The sequence below is a fragment of the Podarcis pityusensis genome (assembly GCF_964106645.2).
Source record: "Podarcis pityusensis genome assembly, chromosome: 14".
NCBI lineage: Eukaryota > Metazoa > Chordata > Lepidosauria > Squamata > Lacertidae > Podarcis > Podarcis pityusensis.
Genome location: NC_138039.1, coordinates 12,318,434 through 12,334,641, shown reverse-complemented (window position 1 = coordinate 12,334,641; position 16,208 = coordinate 12,318,434). Strand labels below are relative to the sequence as shown.

The following is a 16,208-nucleotide window of genomic DNA, read 5'->3' as shown; positions in this document are numbered from 1 at the left end:
TTATTGCATTTTGACTGTATGCATGGAAGGCATAAGCTCTACCACTAAGTTACAGCCCCTCTTTCCCCTCCGTCTGTACCCTTTTTGTTAGTGTTTTGAAACATTCATTTTCAAAATTTGTCTTCCTCATCCCTTCTGCCTTCCAAAATCTGCTTTCAGCCATTTCTCTGTGACATCCCCCCCATCTCCCTCATCGTATCCTGTGCTGGTTGGCACTTAAGAATCTGAAGCTGTTTACTACACTCCTTTGGCAGAGCTCCCTGTGAAAAGCTCCAGGCCCAACAAGAGTTGATAGTGTCTGTTGACATTTCCCTACACCACTTCAGTCTTGTCAGGCTTGCTAGAGTTTTTCTAGGTATTCAGTCTTGAGTGCTGCTGCCTAATTGTGACTTGATATTTAACTTCATTGGCAAGAGAACTCAACTTCCTAGTCCCCCAACGCTTCCCCTCCGCCTCTTCCTCCTCCTCCAAGTTGAAGAGAAATAACTCAGAAAGTGACAGAGAGCGAACTCGTCAGGGAGGAAAATGAATACAGTCCAGGGAGGAAAATGAATGGAGTCCATTCACAGCCCCCGCTCCATTTATGCACAAAGAAAGCCGGTTTTGGCCCAGTTTAGGCCTACACAAACTTGTCACCTGTCACATAAAGCAGGTGTGGGGAACTTTTAGCCCCCCAGATTTTGTGGCCCAGCCTGTTTCACCACCTGAGGGGAAAATGAGAAGATGCTGTTGTGCCACCAACTTGCTGAAGTCTCCCCTACTTGGGCTGTGTGCATACCCTCCAACTTTCTTCAGATGAAAATAGGGACATTTCTCACTCCCCCACCCCCAACTGACCCTCCTCAACCCACCATTTTTGTTCCCCTCTCCGCCACAGAGCATTTCCAAACAGTAGAAGGGCAAGTGCCACCACCATTTCACCAATGGGACACATCACACACAGCCTCCACCACACTGAGAAAACCCCTTAATCCTGGTTTTATTTTATTCTTTGGTAGATCTACAAAAAGAAAAACACACAGCAATAAATAAATTTTAGAAAGGGGCAAGATTAGATGTGAATGCACAAAGCATTTAAAAACAAAAAATAAACCAAGGCTCCTTGTGCTCTGCTCTGCTCCCCCTTTCTTCCTGCCCAGGGCAGCCCTGTCCCTCAGAGCTTGCACATCACGTGGGGCTGGGCCTCAATGAAGGCAGCCCCTTGTCCACCTCACCTGCTCTCTAGCAACTGCTATGAGCTGCCCAAGGGAGGAGGCCAGCGGTGGCCATGGAGAGGCAACGTTATGCTCCCTTGCAGCAGCACTGGAAAGGAAAATATGGATATTCCAGGATCAAATCAGAAGCCGGGATGGTTTTTGTAATAATTCTGGGACTGCCCCTGGAAAATATTTGGGCTGCGGACCTGATCCAGCTAGTTAGCAATTTAACAACACAGCACGCCTTCAAAACTGCTGCCTTGCCAGGACCACTATGATGGACAAATCTGCACCTGCCAGAGGCTTCTCTGTGAACGGCACAGGATCCCTGTCCTGTATTGATTCTGGCCGCCTTAAGAACACCCCTGTTAGTAATTGGATATGGCTGGGTTACAGGTAGAATGCCATCGCCATAGCAACGCAAAGAGCTCCTCGCATCCACCCACTCTGGGTCCATGGCCGAGAATCTGAGTCTTTGCTAGCGCTGCTGTTTGGATATTTACTGTTCTGTGTTGCTTGATGATTACTGGTGGTGCTTCCTATTTTAAAAAAGAAGAAGGCTGATTAAATACCATGGCTGTGCATAATAAGCAAGTGTCTATGGGCTCTGCAGCCCAAGAGAGGCTGTGGGGGTTTTGTGGGGGGTGGGGAAGCGCTATGGATGCTTGCTTCTGGTCTCACGTCTACATGCAGAAGAATGAGAAACCTAATTAGCGTCACCTGAGATGAAAGGCTCTGTAATCATGACTGCAATCTCCGAACAATTAATCATCCACCTCTGATGGGTCACCAAGCTCATTTTTCAATTTCTTCTCTAACTAACATCTATTCCAACTGGAAGGAGGGGGGAGGGGGGCTTAGCGAAGCAAAACAAGGCCGTGTGATTAGAGAGAGTCCTCCGAAACCCAGCCAAGTGGTTAATCAGAGCAAAGGTAAGCCTGCTCAGATATTTCCATCCCAACCACTTCAGGCGCTCCTGAATTTATTAAATTTAGGTTTACGGAATCAGGTATAAAGTTGTCACAGTGCATTCCCGTAATCGGGAAGAAATGGAAAATGAAACTTCTCAAACGATGTCTTGAGCTTAAGGAGGTAAGAAGAACCCATCGAATCTGGTGTCCTGCTTTCCACATTGACCAATCAAGGGTTTCTGGGAAACTCACCACTAGGGCATGAAGGCCATATTGTAGGACTGGGGGTAGAGAAGATTACAGGTAAAGGTAAAGGGACCCCGACCATTAGGTCCAGTCATGGATGACTCTGGGATTGTGGTGCTCATCTTGCTTTATTGGCTGAGGGAGCCGGCGTACAGCTTCCGGGTCATGTGGCCAGCATGACTAAGCCGCTTCTGGCAAACCAGAGCAGCACACGGAAACGCCGTTTACCTTCCCGCTTGCACTTTGTAACCTGAAGCACTTTATCTACTTGCACTTTGATGTGCTTTCGAACTGCTAGGTTGGCAGGAGCAGGGACCGAGCAATGGGAGCTCACCCCATCGCAGGGATTCGAACCGCTGACCTTCTGATCGGCAAGTCCTAGGCTCTGTGGTTTAACCCACAGAGTGAAGATTAGGGATGGACAAATTCATTAGACAGCATAGCTAATGGAAGTCTGAATGAATCTGACCTGTATTGGCTTAGCCAGCGGTCAGGCATGACAGGAGTTGTAGTGCAATCAGACCCACAAACTCAAGGTTGAAAAACACTGTGTTGGCAAGCGTGTTTTCATGGTGCCTGGGGGATGGGATGCGCAACAGAGGGCGGGGGGCACAGAGGGCAAATGGAGTCTGCTGTGTGCCAGCTCAGCCCTCGCCACTGACACCACCAGAGTGTCACCAGACCCCAGCCACTTTGCGAGACTGGAATGACCCCAGCCTCACCATGCGGTTTGGGGAGGGCGCTGTGAGAAGGACGCAGCAGCCATACACCCTTTGATCCTATCCTTGCCCTGGGGGGGGGTGTTGGGATTGAGGGGTGTGTGGCTGTTGCATCCTTCTCACGCCTCCCTCCCCAAGCTGTTTTGCGAGGCTGGGATCTGATCAGTTCCCAGTCTCGCAAAATGACCAGGGCTGGCTCAAGGAGGGTGGTGTGAGCAGCGTGTCCCCCCCCCCAAAAAAAGTGCCTGGGGTGATTGCCCTGGCAGCACCTCCCCACACATTACACCCCTGGTTGAGGCATAGTAGAGGAGGCCCTAACAAATTCTTGGCTGTAGCTCTTTGCAGTGGTCCTTCTCCAACTTTCTGCAGATATGATGATTTTGCATCATAACAGACAAGTGACTTGAGACTGTCACCCACCTGTTCTCTCATTTGACTACAGCAGTGGCTTTCAGGTGGCCTTAGGGCATGGCATTGATCATGCATTAGCATCTTGCTTCAAAACCCCAGGGTTTCTGCCCCATAGCATGACAAAGAATTCTGGGGCACGTTCAGTATTTCCAGACCCAAGACACAGCAGCCCAATCTGCACTTTGCATTTAAAGTAGAATTATACCACTCGAAGCAGTTGTGGCTTCCCCCATTGACTCCTGGGGCCCTGTAGGTAGTTACAGATGTTGAGAGCGGATAAGAGGCTCCCTATTCCTCTCCCAGGTCTACAGTCCCCAGAGTTCCCCGGGATTGATTGTTCAACCACTATGGGACTTGTAGTCCTGTTCAGCTGACATCTGCTCCTCTGCAAATTCTCTCGGTTCTCGGCCTACACTCTGAAGCAACAGAATCATGATTGCTATCAGCCAGGCCTGCCGGCGCTCTCCATCCCTCTGTGTGATGGAAGTAAATACTTCCACTTGGCGTTTTCTAAAAACCACTCAACGCTTATATAGCAGCTCGCCATCCGGTCAGAAAGACGCACGTGTTACTTAATGCCAGGCTTGACCTTTTGGTAGAAACAATCAGAAACCATACTTCTCTCCCCCCCCCGCCTTTTCCCCTCCTGTCGGCATAAGTGAGAGCTGCCCGTCTCTCGAAAAAACGCCGGAGAAGAGAGCGCAGTTCGATAACCTGCTGGAATTGGTGAATTATACAGGTCAGCTTAATTCAGACTTCCTTTCAGCTCTCTTGGGCCATTTCCTGGCAAGAATCAGTGCTACTGTTACATCAGAGGTCAGAGTCATCCCCTTGCTACTTATACAATTTACAGCCGAGCATATTACCTTTGGAAAGAAAACAGGATGGTTTTATTACCTTTGTCAAATTACTCAACAATTGGCTTCACCCACGGATTTCTAATTAAAATGGGTAATACATTTGTGTAATGCCTTTATTTCTCCCGCCTGTCTTAGTGATCCCTGGTAACCTGTAATGACTCACAATTTTAAGGAGTCTTAACTCAGTATCTTGGGACTGCATCACACTCCCCAGGGGCTCTGAGACAGCCTGAAAGAATGTGGGCTTACCGGTTTGCAAAATCAAGTCCACATTTTCCTCCCCGTTGATGATTCACTGGCTCTTCCCCACTCCCCACAGTCTTCTTATTTTTCCTACAGTACTCTCTTTATCCTTAAGGCAGAAAAAAGAGGTGCAAATGCATGCACTTTTTAAATTTCAAGGGTAGAAAAAAAAAAGTGGACTGACAGTAATTTGCTTGTGGATGTTGAATTACAGTGGTACCTCGGGTTAAGAACTTAATTCATTCTGGAGGTCCGTTCTTAACCTAAAACTGCTCTTAACCTGAGGTACCACTTTAGCTAATAGAGCCTCCCGCTGCCACCGCATGATTTCTGTTCTCATCCTGAAGCAAAGTTCTTAACCTGAGGTATTATTTCTGGGTTAGCGAAGTTTGTAACCTGAAGCGTCTGTAACCTGAGGTACCACTGTATGTCTTAGCTGAGCTGGGATTTGATCCTGGGTTCACAGCCCAATGTTTTCTGATCCGGTGGATTCTTGCTCCCCATTTGAGGTTCCTCAGCCAGTGTGGTGTGGTGGTTAGAATGGTTGGACCTGGGAGATCAGGGTTCAAACCCTCCCTTGGCCATGAAGCTCATTGAGTGACATCTCCTCCTCTTCTCCTCTTGTTCCTTGGGGGCAGGGAAAAGTTTTGGTTTTCAAAATGGAGACCCACAAGGACAGCTGGCTGCACATGGTGGAGGAGGAGGCAAGCAGACGGGTGGGTGGTCAGGCACTGCCAATGAAGAGGAGGCAATGAGTGCGGGGGACACAGTGGCTGTGGCAGCAAGCGAGTGAGCAAAGGCAGGTGAGAAGGTGAGCAAGGGAGAGACCGAGAGTGAGGGTGAGCGAGATGATTAGTGAGAGTGAGGTGAGGGAAAGAGAGAGAGAGAGAGAGAGAGGCCACTATGGAACAACAACATCCCCTCCTTTTTGCTGAGGCTGCTGTCTAATGCAGGCATAGCCATCCCTGACCACTGGTCCTGTTAGCTAGGAATCATGGGAGTTGTAGTCCCAAAACATCTGGAGGACTGAGTTTGCATTTGCCTGATGTAGTAGGTCCATGCACAACACAAAATACTGTTGCTGTATGTAGGTTTTATTTTATTTGTTTTTTTATCTTATATTTTGGAAATGTACATCCAGGGAGCTCCTGGGCAACCAATTTACTGACTATTCATCCTGATCTGTTTGCACGGTTGGACAACTTTGGCTATATATTGCCTATGCCTAATCTAATGTGACCATGGTGACTTCTCCTTCTCTTCCTCCTCCAGCTGCCGTCCTGAGACAGCCGTCTCACCTTTCCTCATGAGTGGGCCAGCCCTGGGAAGGCCTCTTTCTGAGCTAGCTGAAGGATGCTACTGCTTCTTCTTTCCCAAGGACAAAACTTCTGTTCGTTTGGGAAATAACAATATCTGCAATACTATTTCCGGACCTTGGGCACTGGACATCATTCCCCAGCCTTCTGTTCCAGATTTTGTTGGACTACACAACATCCATCGTTCCTGACCACCGGCCATGGTTGCTGAGGGGTGATGGTGGTCTAACAACATATGCAGAACCAAGGTCTGGAAGAGCCAACCTAACCTATCACCCAAATCCATATTCTGTGCAGGGAACAAACAAACAAAAAAATCCAGTTTATGGAACATGACATGGTAACACTAATTGCCATCGGTGCTTGGTTGTATGAGTGTACTTTAGCAATAAAAGAAAGAACTTAGCAAAGTCAGTAATGCTTCTTACTGGTGGCACACCTGCAGCTTAGCTCTTAAACCCACCCAATCTAACTCCCTGGGGCAAATCCTTGTACCACATCACAGACTTGCTTAATTCATGACAGTTGTCCCAGCTGTTCTCCCTGCTATCTCTGCACTTTCAGGCATGCAGATACTCTTACACCTTTTACAGGGTGGAAAAATATTAACCCTTCCCCTGCCTTGCACCAACATGCTGGATTTGGCACAGGCTCACAGCGAAGGTTGTCACCCTCCCATTCCTACCCAGCACAACACGTAGGGCTGACCAGTAGGCTTTCAACATCGTGATATATCACCAGCCAAGCATCGTGATATACCAATATATCACGATGACTGAAATAAGGATGTAACCGTGTAGAGGCGAATGGGGTAATGTCCTGGAAACTGTTACTACTAGGGGTTTAAAACTGATACATTTTCGAATCCACGCAACGGGGTGAGCTCCCATTGCTCTGTCCCAGCTCCTGCCAACTTAGCAGTTTGAAAGCACATCAAAGTGCAAGTAGATAAATAGGTACCTCTGCAGCAGGAAGGTAAACAGCGTTTCTGTGTGCTCTAGTGTTCTGTTGCGGTTTAGTCACATGACCTGGACAAACGCCGGCTCCCTTGGCCTGAAAGCGAGATGAATGCCACAACCCCATAGTCACCTTTGACTGGACTTAACCGTCCAGGGGTCCTTTACCTTTAGCTTTGCCTTACTTACCTTTAACATATTGTACAAATTTTATAGTACAAAGCAACAGGGGAGGCAGAAATCATGAGAGAAGTGGTTACAAGCTTTGCAGTTTCTCCTATATTGTGGCTTTTTACATACTACATGCTAGGGCTGCCAAATGTCTGGCTTTTCCTGGACATTACTGGGATTTCCGAAAGGCGGCACTTGAGAGTTGCTTTAGATATTTGAAGATGGCTACTATATCTCTTCTCAGTCTCATTTGATGGAGCTTGAGGACGCAGGTGCTCATTGTGGGCACCCTCCAATGTTACCAGACTACAAATCCCACCAGCCCTGAAAAGCACAGTCCAACAACATCTGGAGGGTACCACGATGAGCACCCTTGCTTTAGATTCCCCGAGAATGATTCACAAACCTGTTCTCATTGATTTTAGCAAGCAGCACCTTCAGCAAAGACAAAATGCTTTAAACTTTCAAAGAAGGCCAGCTTCCTTTCATGTTTCTGATGGGCATGCGTACTCCATTGTTAATATGTATTTTCAGCACATGAAGCAGCCTGGAGTGCTGCAGTTGGCCCGGGGACAGGTGTTGACATCACAGCAACCAGCCCAATGATTGGCATTAATTGTGAACACGCTTGGCAGTTTTCAGCAAAATAGCTAAGCAGGGAAATGATTTGGGAGGCATCCAGAAAGATCCCCTCAAGGTCATGACAGGCAAAGATAGGTATGATGATCCAGGAAACCTTGAACTGATGCCATCCATACAGATGGTGTGGATGTGTGTGTGTGTGTGTGTGTGTGTGTGTGTGTGTACACTGTGCCCAGCATCAAGATAATGTTTAATTTTTTGTTGGGTTGAAAAACTATACAGTATTACTGTATCAACAGAAGTATAGTGTCCCGATCAAGGGAAGTGATAGTACCACTTGATTCTGCCTTGGTCAAACTCCACTCAGAATACTTTGTACAATTCTGGGCACCACAGTTTAAGAAGGAAGTTGACAAGCTGGAAGGTGTGCAGAGGAGGGCGAACAAGATGGTCAAGGGTCTGGAAACCAAGCCTTATGAGGAACGTTTGAGGGAGCTGAGAATGTTGAGCCTGGAAAAGAGAAGACTGAGAGGAGGTATGACAGCCATCTTCAAATATCTCAAGGGCTGTCACCTGGAAGAGGGAACAAGCTTGTTTTCTCCTGCTCTGGAGGAACTCAAACTAGTGGCTTCAAGTTACAAGAAAGGAGATTCTGACTAAACATCAGGAAGAACTTTCTGCCAGTAAGAGCTGTTTGACAGTGGAACGATCTCCCTCGAGAGGTTGTGGACTCTTCTTCATTGGAGGTTTTTAAGCAGAGGTTGGATGGCCATCTGTCATGGAGACCTTAGTTGAGATTCCTGCACTGCAGAGTGTTGAGCTAAATGATCCTCCGGGAACCTTCCAACTCGACATTTTTATGATTCTGTGATTCTATTATTCTTCCTCTTCTCTTATTGGTGATGATAGTAGAACAGGCACCCCCAAACTCAGCCCTCCAGGTGTTTTGGGACTACAACTCCCATCATCCCTAGCTAACAGGACCAGTGGTCAGGGATAATGGGAATTGTAGTCCCAAAACATCTGGAGGGTCGAGTTTGGGGATGCCAGTAGTAGAATCACAGAGCTGGGGGTAGGGGGCTTGTAAATTATAAACCACACTTTCCTACACCATATAACAAGGGCGTGTGTGGCATAAAGTGGAGAGTGGTCTATTAGGGCAACTGGGTCATTACCCCATTAACCACCGTCTTCCCTAAACCAACCTGCTTCCCTTCTTACAACCAGTCCTTGGGGTAGTACTGTGAGTCAGCTCCCTCCTCTTTTACCATCTCAGTGTTGCTGTTGTAAAAGTCAGCAGTGGGGAGGATGGAGACCAGATTGGCTCTGCCTGCCATTAACTCTAGCACCACCTTCTGTTGACCTCTCTGCCTTCCGCCCTACCAGTCCCAATGGGCACCAGCATTAAAAAGAAACCCCACAATGCTACAATAATGTTCAAAACACCAATAAGCATTAAAATCTGGTTGGTAAAAAAACTCACATTCCTAAGGTCTGTTTGCAGAACACTGTTTCAAAAAGATAACAGAGAAAGTAGGGGTGACTCCTTCTGAACATCTATGGGCAAGGAGTTCCTCAGGGCAGGGTCTGCCATTTTAAAGACTTGGCCTGTGCTAAAGACTAACTAAACCTCTTTCAGGATTACAATGCCTTGCTTGAGTTATAATTTTAGCAGAAAAGTAGTTAATGCAGAAAGAAAGAAAGAAAGAAAGAAAGAAAGAAAGAAAGAAAGAAAGAACCCTCAGGCATTTTTGTTCGGTCTATTTTTGCAGATACAGTGGTACCTTGGGTTACATACGCTTCAGGTTACAGACCCCACTAACCCAGAAATAGTACCTCGGGTTAAGAACTTTGCGTCAGGATGAGAACAGAAATCGTGTGGTGGCAGCGGGAGGCCCCATTAGCTAAAGTGGTACCTCAGGTTAAGAACAGTTTCAGGTTAAGAACGACCTCCAGAACGAATTAAGTTTGTAACCAGAGGTACCACTGTACATACATTTCTGTCCTCCTGCAGCACACAAGGAGGTCCATGTGGTCTTCATGAGAGTCCCAGGGGATCGCCCAGCAGAGTACTGCACATTCCAGTTTGCTGGATTTCAGACAGACCTTTACCAAGTTTGGCCATCACCCTCTGGGCCTGGAGAGCATCCTTCCGATGTCCTCCAGGCCGTGTGTGAATGTGAAGTCACACAGCTGGAAGCGCTCCAGGCTCACATGCTGAATGTGAGGCGTTACAAATGTCCTGCACAAACAGGTGCTTGTCAGATTGCTCTGTCTTGCTGCCAGATTCGAAGTGAGTCATGAGAACACAAGAAGAGCCCAGCTGGATCAGGCTGCTGGCCAGTCTAATCCAGCATCCTGTTTTCACAGTGGCCAACCAGATGCCTGTGGGGAGCCCAAAAGAAGGAATCGAGTGCAATAGCCCCCTCCCCACCTGCGATTCCTAGGGACTGATATTCAGAAGCACACTGTGCTTTAGTTGGTTGTTTTTCAGCCACACCTCATCATGGCTTGCGGGAAAACAAACCACTCTGTTCCCTTCCCCTTACAGTGGTACCTCAGGTTAAGTACTTACAGTAATTCGCTCTGGAGGTCCGTTCTTAACCTGAAACTGTTCTTAACCTGAAGCACCACTTTAGCTAATGGGGCCTCCCGCTGCTGCCGCGCCGCCGGAGCATGATTTCTGTTCTTATCCTGAAGCAAAGTTCTTAACCTGAAGCACTATTTCTGGGTTAGCGGAGTCTGTAACCTGAAGCGTATGTAACCTGAGGTACCACTGTATTTCCCTTCTCTTCCCTTCCCCTCCGTTTTTATGAAGATCACCTGCTCTGAGACCCCACAGCAAATTCTCCCCTGGCCTCCTCGCTGGCCCAAGTAGGACCAATTCAGCCAGCTAGCCCTGGGGATTATCTGATTGTTTTTTGAATTTTATTGTTATTCATGTTTTTATACCGTATTTTATGTTGCTTTTATAATTAAGTGTTTTAAAGTGTTTTAAATTTATTGTTAGCCACCCTGAGCCTGGTTTTTGAACCGGGAAGGGTGGCATATAAATAAAATTATTATTATTATTATTATTATTATTATTATTATTATTATTGCATCAAAGCAAGTGAATGGCCTGTTCAGCTGAACTTTTACTGGACCAGGGGTTTGAGATGCAAATAGCAATTCCACCTTGATGATGGCAACAGTTCAGATGTGTTTCTCTGAGATCACCAGTTTGCATCTTCCTAAAGCAATGTGGCCCCCACCATCCTGGCCCCCGCCCCCAGTATAAAAGGACCCATTTCCTATACAGTGGTACCTCGGGTTACAGACACTTCAGGTTACAGACGCTTCAGGTTACAGACTCTGCTAACCCAGAAATAGTGCCTCAGGTTAAGAACTTTGCTTCAGGATGAGAACAGAAATCGCGCAGGGGCAGCGGGAGGCCCCATTAGCTAAAGTGGTACCTCAGGTTAAGAAAAGTTTCAGGTTAAGAACAGACCTCCAGAACGAATTAAGTTCTTAACCTGAGGTACCACTGTATAGTATCCAAACTTCACAGCATGTCAGGAAAACGCCGTATGTTGCTGCTGATGGATTTGGTGTGCATGTGTTTTAATATTCAGCTAATTCCTGGTGACTGCCATCGTCTCTCTCCCACATGCTGTCTCTGGCATTGTGCACAGATTACATCATATCCCTCAAGGTTTACTTCCTTCTCAACTGCTGGGCCTCTCCACTTCTTTCTATTCCAATGATGTTCATTATAATCTCCTCTATTGTATCATGGCCAGTTCTGCCCCTGAGACTCCTGCTGGTGCCTTTCCTTCAAAGGATATCTGCTAGCTAGACTCGACTCCAAAGTGCTAAGGTGCCTGATGATTTAATTTGTATCTATTTATAATAGCACGAACAAAGCAAAGAAAGAAAGAAAGAAAGAAAGAAAGAAAGAAAGAAAGAAAGAAAACAACTTGTACAAAGTGTGCATCTTTGTGTTGGAAGAGTCAGCACAGGCAAAAGAAAGTACTTTTTTGCACAGCACAAAGTTAAACTGTGGAACTCCCTCACACAGGAAGATATGATGGCCACTGTGGTGTTTGCCATCCTATGTGTGTCACATCATACTAGGTTCATAGGGAAAGGGTTAACTAATTGCAACATGACTAACCAATGGGAACCCAAGGGGCAGAGTTAACTGTGTAGAAGGTTTAAGCACAGAGGTTTTTTAGAGAGTTAGAGTTGTTGGGAAGACAGTCTGGGGTTAGAAGAGACACAGAAGATAAGTCTGTGGGTTGGGCTAGTCTGGTGTGGGAGAGGGAGAGAATTTGTTAAGAGGAGTCAGTCCAACAGTTGAGACAATCACTCAGAACGTATTAGGAAGGTATAGGCCGGTAAAGAAACTAAAGTTAAGATACTGACAGGAATATTATCTGAGAAACCATAAACTTGTTATTGTTTTTAAAATAAACTTGTTTTTTGGGGTTCACTTTTAACAACTGACTGGACTCAGTGTTTTACCAGAGAGTAACTGGTTGGTGGCAGCGGGGAAGCGAGCACAGTGGTGGCACAGGGATCAATAGACCGTTAAACGTTCAGGGACCCTGTGTGATCACCACAGCCACCAACCTAGATGGCTTAAAAAGAGCATTAGACAAATTCACAGAGGAGAAGGTTATCATTGACTGCTCATAGTTATGTACTGCCACCAGAGTTAAGGCAAAATGCATACCTTCCAACATTCCTCAGATGAAAATAGGGACATTTCTCACTCCCCCCACAACTGATCATCCTTGACACCCCCCCCCCATTTTTGTGTCCCCCCTCCACAGGGCATTTCCCATCAGAAGAAGTTCGAGTGCCGCCACTGCTACTACAACAGGACACAGCATACACGCCCTCTGTCGTCCTGAGAAAACACCTTAATCCCAATTTTATTTTATAAAATAAAATTATTTTATTTAATAAAAACAAGCGTCGGCTCCTCCTCCTCCTCCCTGAGCTCAGGGGCAGCAGCACTGGCGCTGAAAACAGGGACATTCCAGTGTCAAACCAGAGAACTGGGGTGTCTTTTGTAATTCCAGGACTGCCCCTGGAAAATTAGGACACTTGGAGGGTATGGAAATGCTTCTGAATGCCAGTTGTTGGAAAGCACAGGAGAGCAGAATGCACTTGCACTCAAGATTCTGCTTGCAAGGTTCCTACAGCCATTTGGCTGGGCATTGTGAGAACAGGATTCTGCATAACATGGGCCACTGGCCTGATCCAGCAAGCTCTTATATCCTTATCTGCTCCACTTCTTAATAACAATTTTTCCAGATTGCTTTTCATTCTCTGTTGGACAATTATCAGTTTCCCTTCTAGAGTAGTGGAGAGGATTGGGTTGAAAGTTATCTAGAGTCTTATCAATGCATGAGTAGATCCTACCTTTCCAAAAAAATCTGATTTCGTAAGTATTTCTTCAAGTTCCAACTTGTTCTGCTACAGTGCAATCCTTTTAAATAATAATAATAATAATAATAATAATAATAATAATACAGTGGTACCTCAGGTTACAAACGCTTCAGGTTACATACGCTTCAGGTTACAGACTCCACTAACCCAGAAATAGTGCTTCAGGTTATGAACTTTGCTTCAGGATGAGAACAGAAATCGTGCTCCGGCGGCGCGGCAGCAGCAGGAGGCCCCATTAGCTAAAGTGGTGCTTCAGGTTAAGAACAGTTTCAGGTTAAGTACGGACCTCCGGAACGAATTAAGTACTTAACCTGAGGTACCACTGTAATAATAATAATAATACATTTTTATTAAGTTTCTTTGTCACAACAGATTGTAATTACACATATCCAAATTTTATATTTTACAATACCCACCCTCCCCTTGATTTCCCTCATCTTCTCTTTCTGGTTTCTTCAGTACATGTTATCTTCTGCATGTTAAGTAAATATGTATATTGTTACACGTCTTTCTTGAAATCCTTACCATGTTGATTCAGAAGTAGAGGCAACTGAACTCAACAGAGCTTACTCCCAGGAAAGGGAAGTTAGAATTGCATTGCAAAATTTGGATTTTGGAAGATGGGTGTATTTTTTAGTTTGCGTATTGCTTCAGAAAGTGCAGATTAGGTAAGTTCACCTTAAAATATGAACTGAATTGAACTTCTCCCTGCACCAATTCACTCATGTTGAATTTGTAGCCCACTCTGGTCAGGAGGAACTGATAGGCTGGCTATGGGAAGTGGGTGGAGCCATGCTGTGGCCTCAAAACTAATTCTTGTTTTCAAGTGGGCCACCGACAAGGAGACTGGGCAGACCTGCTGTAAAATGCTTATCAGTCCTGACAGCTCAGCAGCTTCAGTGTTCTTCACCTCTCCTCACCAATTCCCCACTTGTCTGCTTAGACTTCACACACTGACACTATTTCTGTTGCTTGTCCCAGTTCTTTAAAGTAAGGAGGCACAACAGAGAAATCTGGTGCCAGGTCTCAAAGAAAAAAACACACCCAAGGAAATTGCACAACGGTAAAGGTTGTGAGCATCTGGCTTTTAACTTGAAACCATCATGAAATGTTGAAGATACATAGATAGTTGCCTTATATTCAGTTTGGTCTTAGGGCGGCCTGAGGTCCTATAATGCAGCTGCCAGTCAGGGCTGAGCTCTCCAAGCAACGGAATGACTCTTCTTTTCTTATCTCTGCAGCTGTGATTTCCTAGGTGACTCAAACACTGTTAGGCAGTTGAATGCACACACATCCTCTGTCCGTTTCCCTCCCACCTCTCTGTGCAGCCCCGGGCACTGGCAACCCGCGCTATGCCACTGGATTTTGTGTGATTGATTGTCTGTCTGTCGGTCTGTCTGTTTGTCTGTCTGTCTCTCTGTGTGCATGGGAGAATGTGGATGGCCACACCCTATTTGTCCCTGCCCACTTCTGGCCACTCCAACCTCCATGTCTGCCCCTGTATTTCCTTCCAACTCTGGTTCTCAACTTGATGGGATTTGGGCATCAGCACCCATGCCCTCAACAGCCTACAGGCCAGCACCAATATGGGAACAGATTTCTAGGAAAGGATAGGGCCCCAAAGACCACTTTCCCCCATCCTCTTACAAATACTGCATTTTCTACCGTTCCGTTTTGCAGCGCAGCCACTGTGTCAACAATGTGTGTATATGCTCGGAGTGCAGCCTACCAATTTTACAGCTATTTTAAGAGCAAATTGGCATTTTTTCCCAGTGTATATATAGTCCAATGTTTTCTGAGTAGCTTACACGATGGGTGTCATTTTATGAAGCCGACTTTCTCATTCTTGACTACTCCTCTTAAGGCAGCAGGCTGCTGCATGCACTCTTTAATGTATCCATTTATATTCTGAACAAAGATCCTAGACTTATCCCATCATCAGAAATGCTTCAGCACTTGATTCCCCCCCCCCCCCATTTCCATCATGGAGGATTATTATTTTAAGGGGGTGGGGTAGAGAGGGTTCCTTTCTTATTTCTCCACATCTTACAGTTTGTGTTTGAAATTCTGTTTGTAAGAGAGGAAGGCAGAGGGGCACAAATCACAGCCTCGTGTTTTTTAAAACAGTGTCCGAAAGACCTCTGGGTTTGATGGGAGAAAAGATTCAATCGGTCTAGGGATGGATAATGAATCCTTCCCATTTTGATTTCTCTCAGCTTCTCATTCTTCCAAACTTGCATTTGGTTTCCCCCAGTTCTGCCTGCACTTGCAATTAAATGAAGTCTGCATGAAAAATTCTACTTTTTGTTGCATTTCTCCCAATATATGTATTTTTGGGGTATGCTATTTTGCTTTGTTTGTGCACTTTCCACAAGCAGAATTCATTTTTGTGCATTATTTTGCCATGGCAACACAAGAACAGGCCTTTTCAGTGCAAGTATTGCAAGTAGCTTTGAGGTGCCTTCGTAAAAACCTGGACAGCAACAACAACAACTATTATTATGATTCACATTTTTGCATGCCCTTCTCATTAACTGCACAGGGAGGTCAGTGTAGTGCAAGTGCACCAGCAGGAGAACTGTGTTGGCTCTGCCAATGTGTTTGCACCATGCTGACCTCCCCGTTGCCTCACCTCTTTTCCTCCAGTTAAGCAATAGCAACCCACCCGCTTGGAAGACAACTCAGCCCCCACCTGACAAGCTGCTTCTGAGTTGAAGAAGGCTACCCAACAAGCTGGAAGGCATTCAGAGGCAGGCTACAATGTTTAAGAGTAGTTTAACAGTCAGTCCCTCTTCCCAGGGAACTCTGGGAATTTTAGCTCTTTAAGGGAAATGGTCATCTCCTAAGGACCCACAGCCCCCTTAACAAACTACACTTCCCAGGATTCTTTGTGGTTATAATTAAAGTGGTATTACGTATGGTGCCAATATGGCCATGGACTAATGATTTATCCACCTCTAGTTTGGATCAACACAAAATATGCCATGTCTCCTTCTGTTGCTCGGAGTGCCTTGCCCCCCCAATGCCCCCCCCATTTGCATTCTTATGCCACCTTTGTTTAGATTTCTTCCTCTCAGTCCCTCCCTGCAATATTCTGTGCTGGTTTTGCCTGACTGCAAAGAAAATCTCCTCTTCTTTTCCTGTTATTATTATTCATG

General features: G+C 46.0%; 1 long non-coding RNA gene across 1 annotated transcript in view; it reads left to right on the top strand.

The window, feature by feature from the left end:
* The first annotated feature begins 878 nt into the window (after positions 1-878).
* LOC308463153 overlaps positions 879-16,208 on the top strand; it is a 316,619-nt gene continuing 301,289 nt past the window's right edge. The window contains exon 1 of the long non-coding RNA XR_013979493.1: positions 879-903. This is a non-coding gene — a long non-coding RNA (uncharacterized lncRNA). The remainder of the gene's footprint in view (positions 904-16,208) is intronic.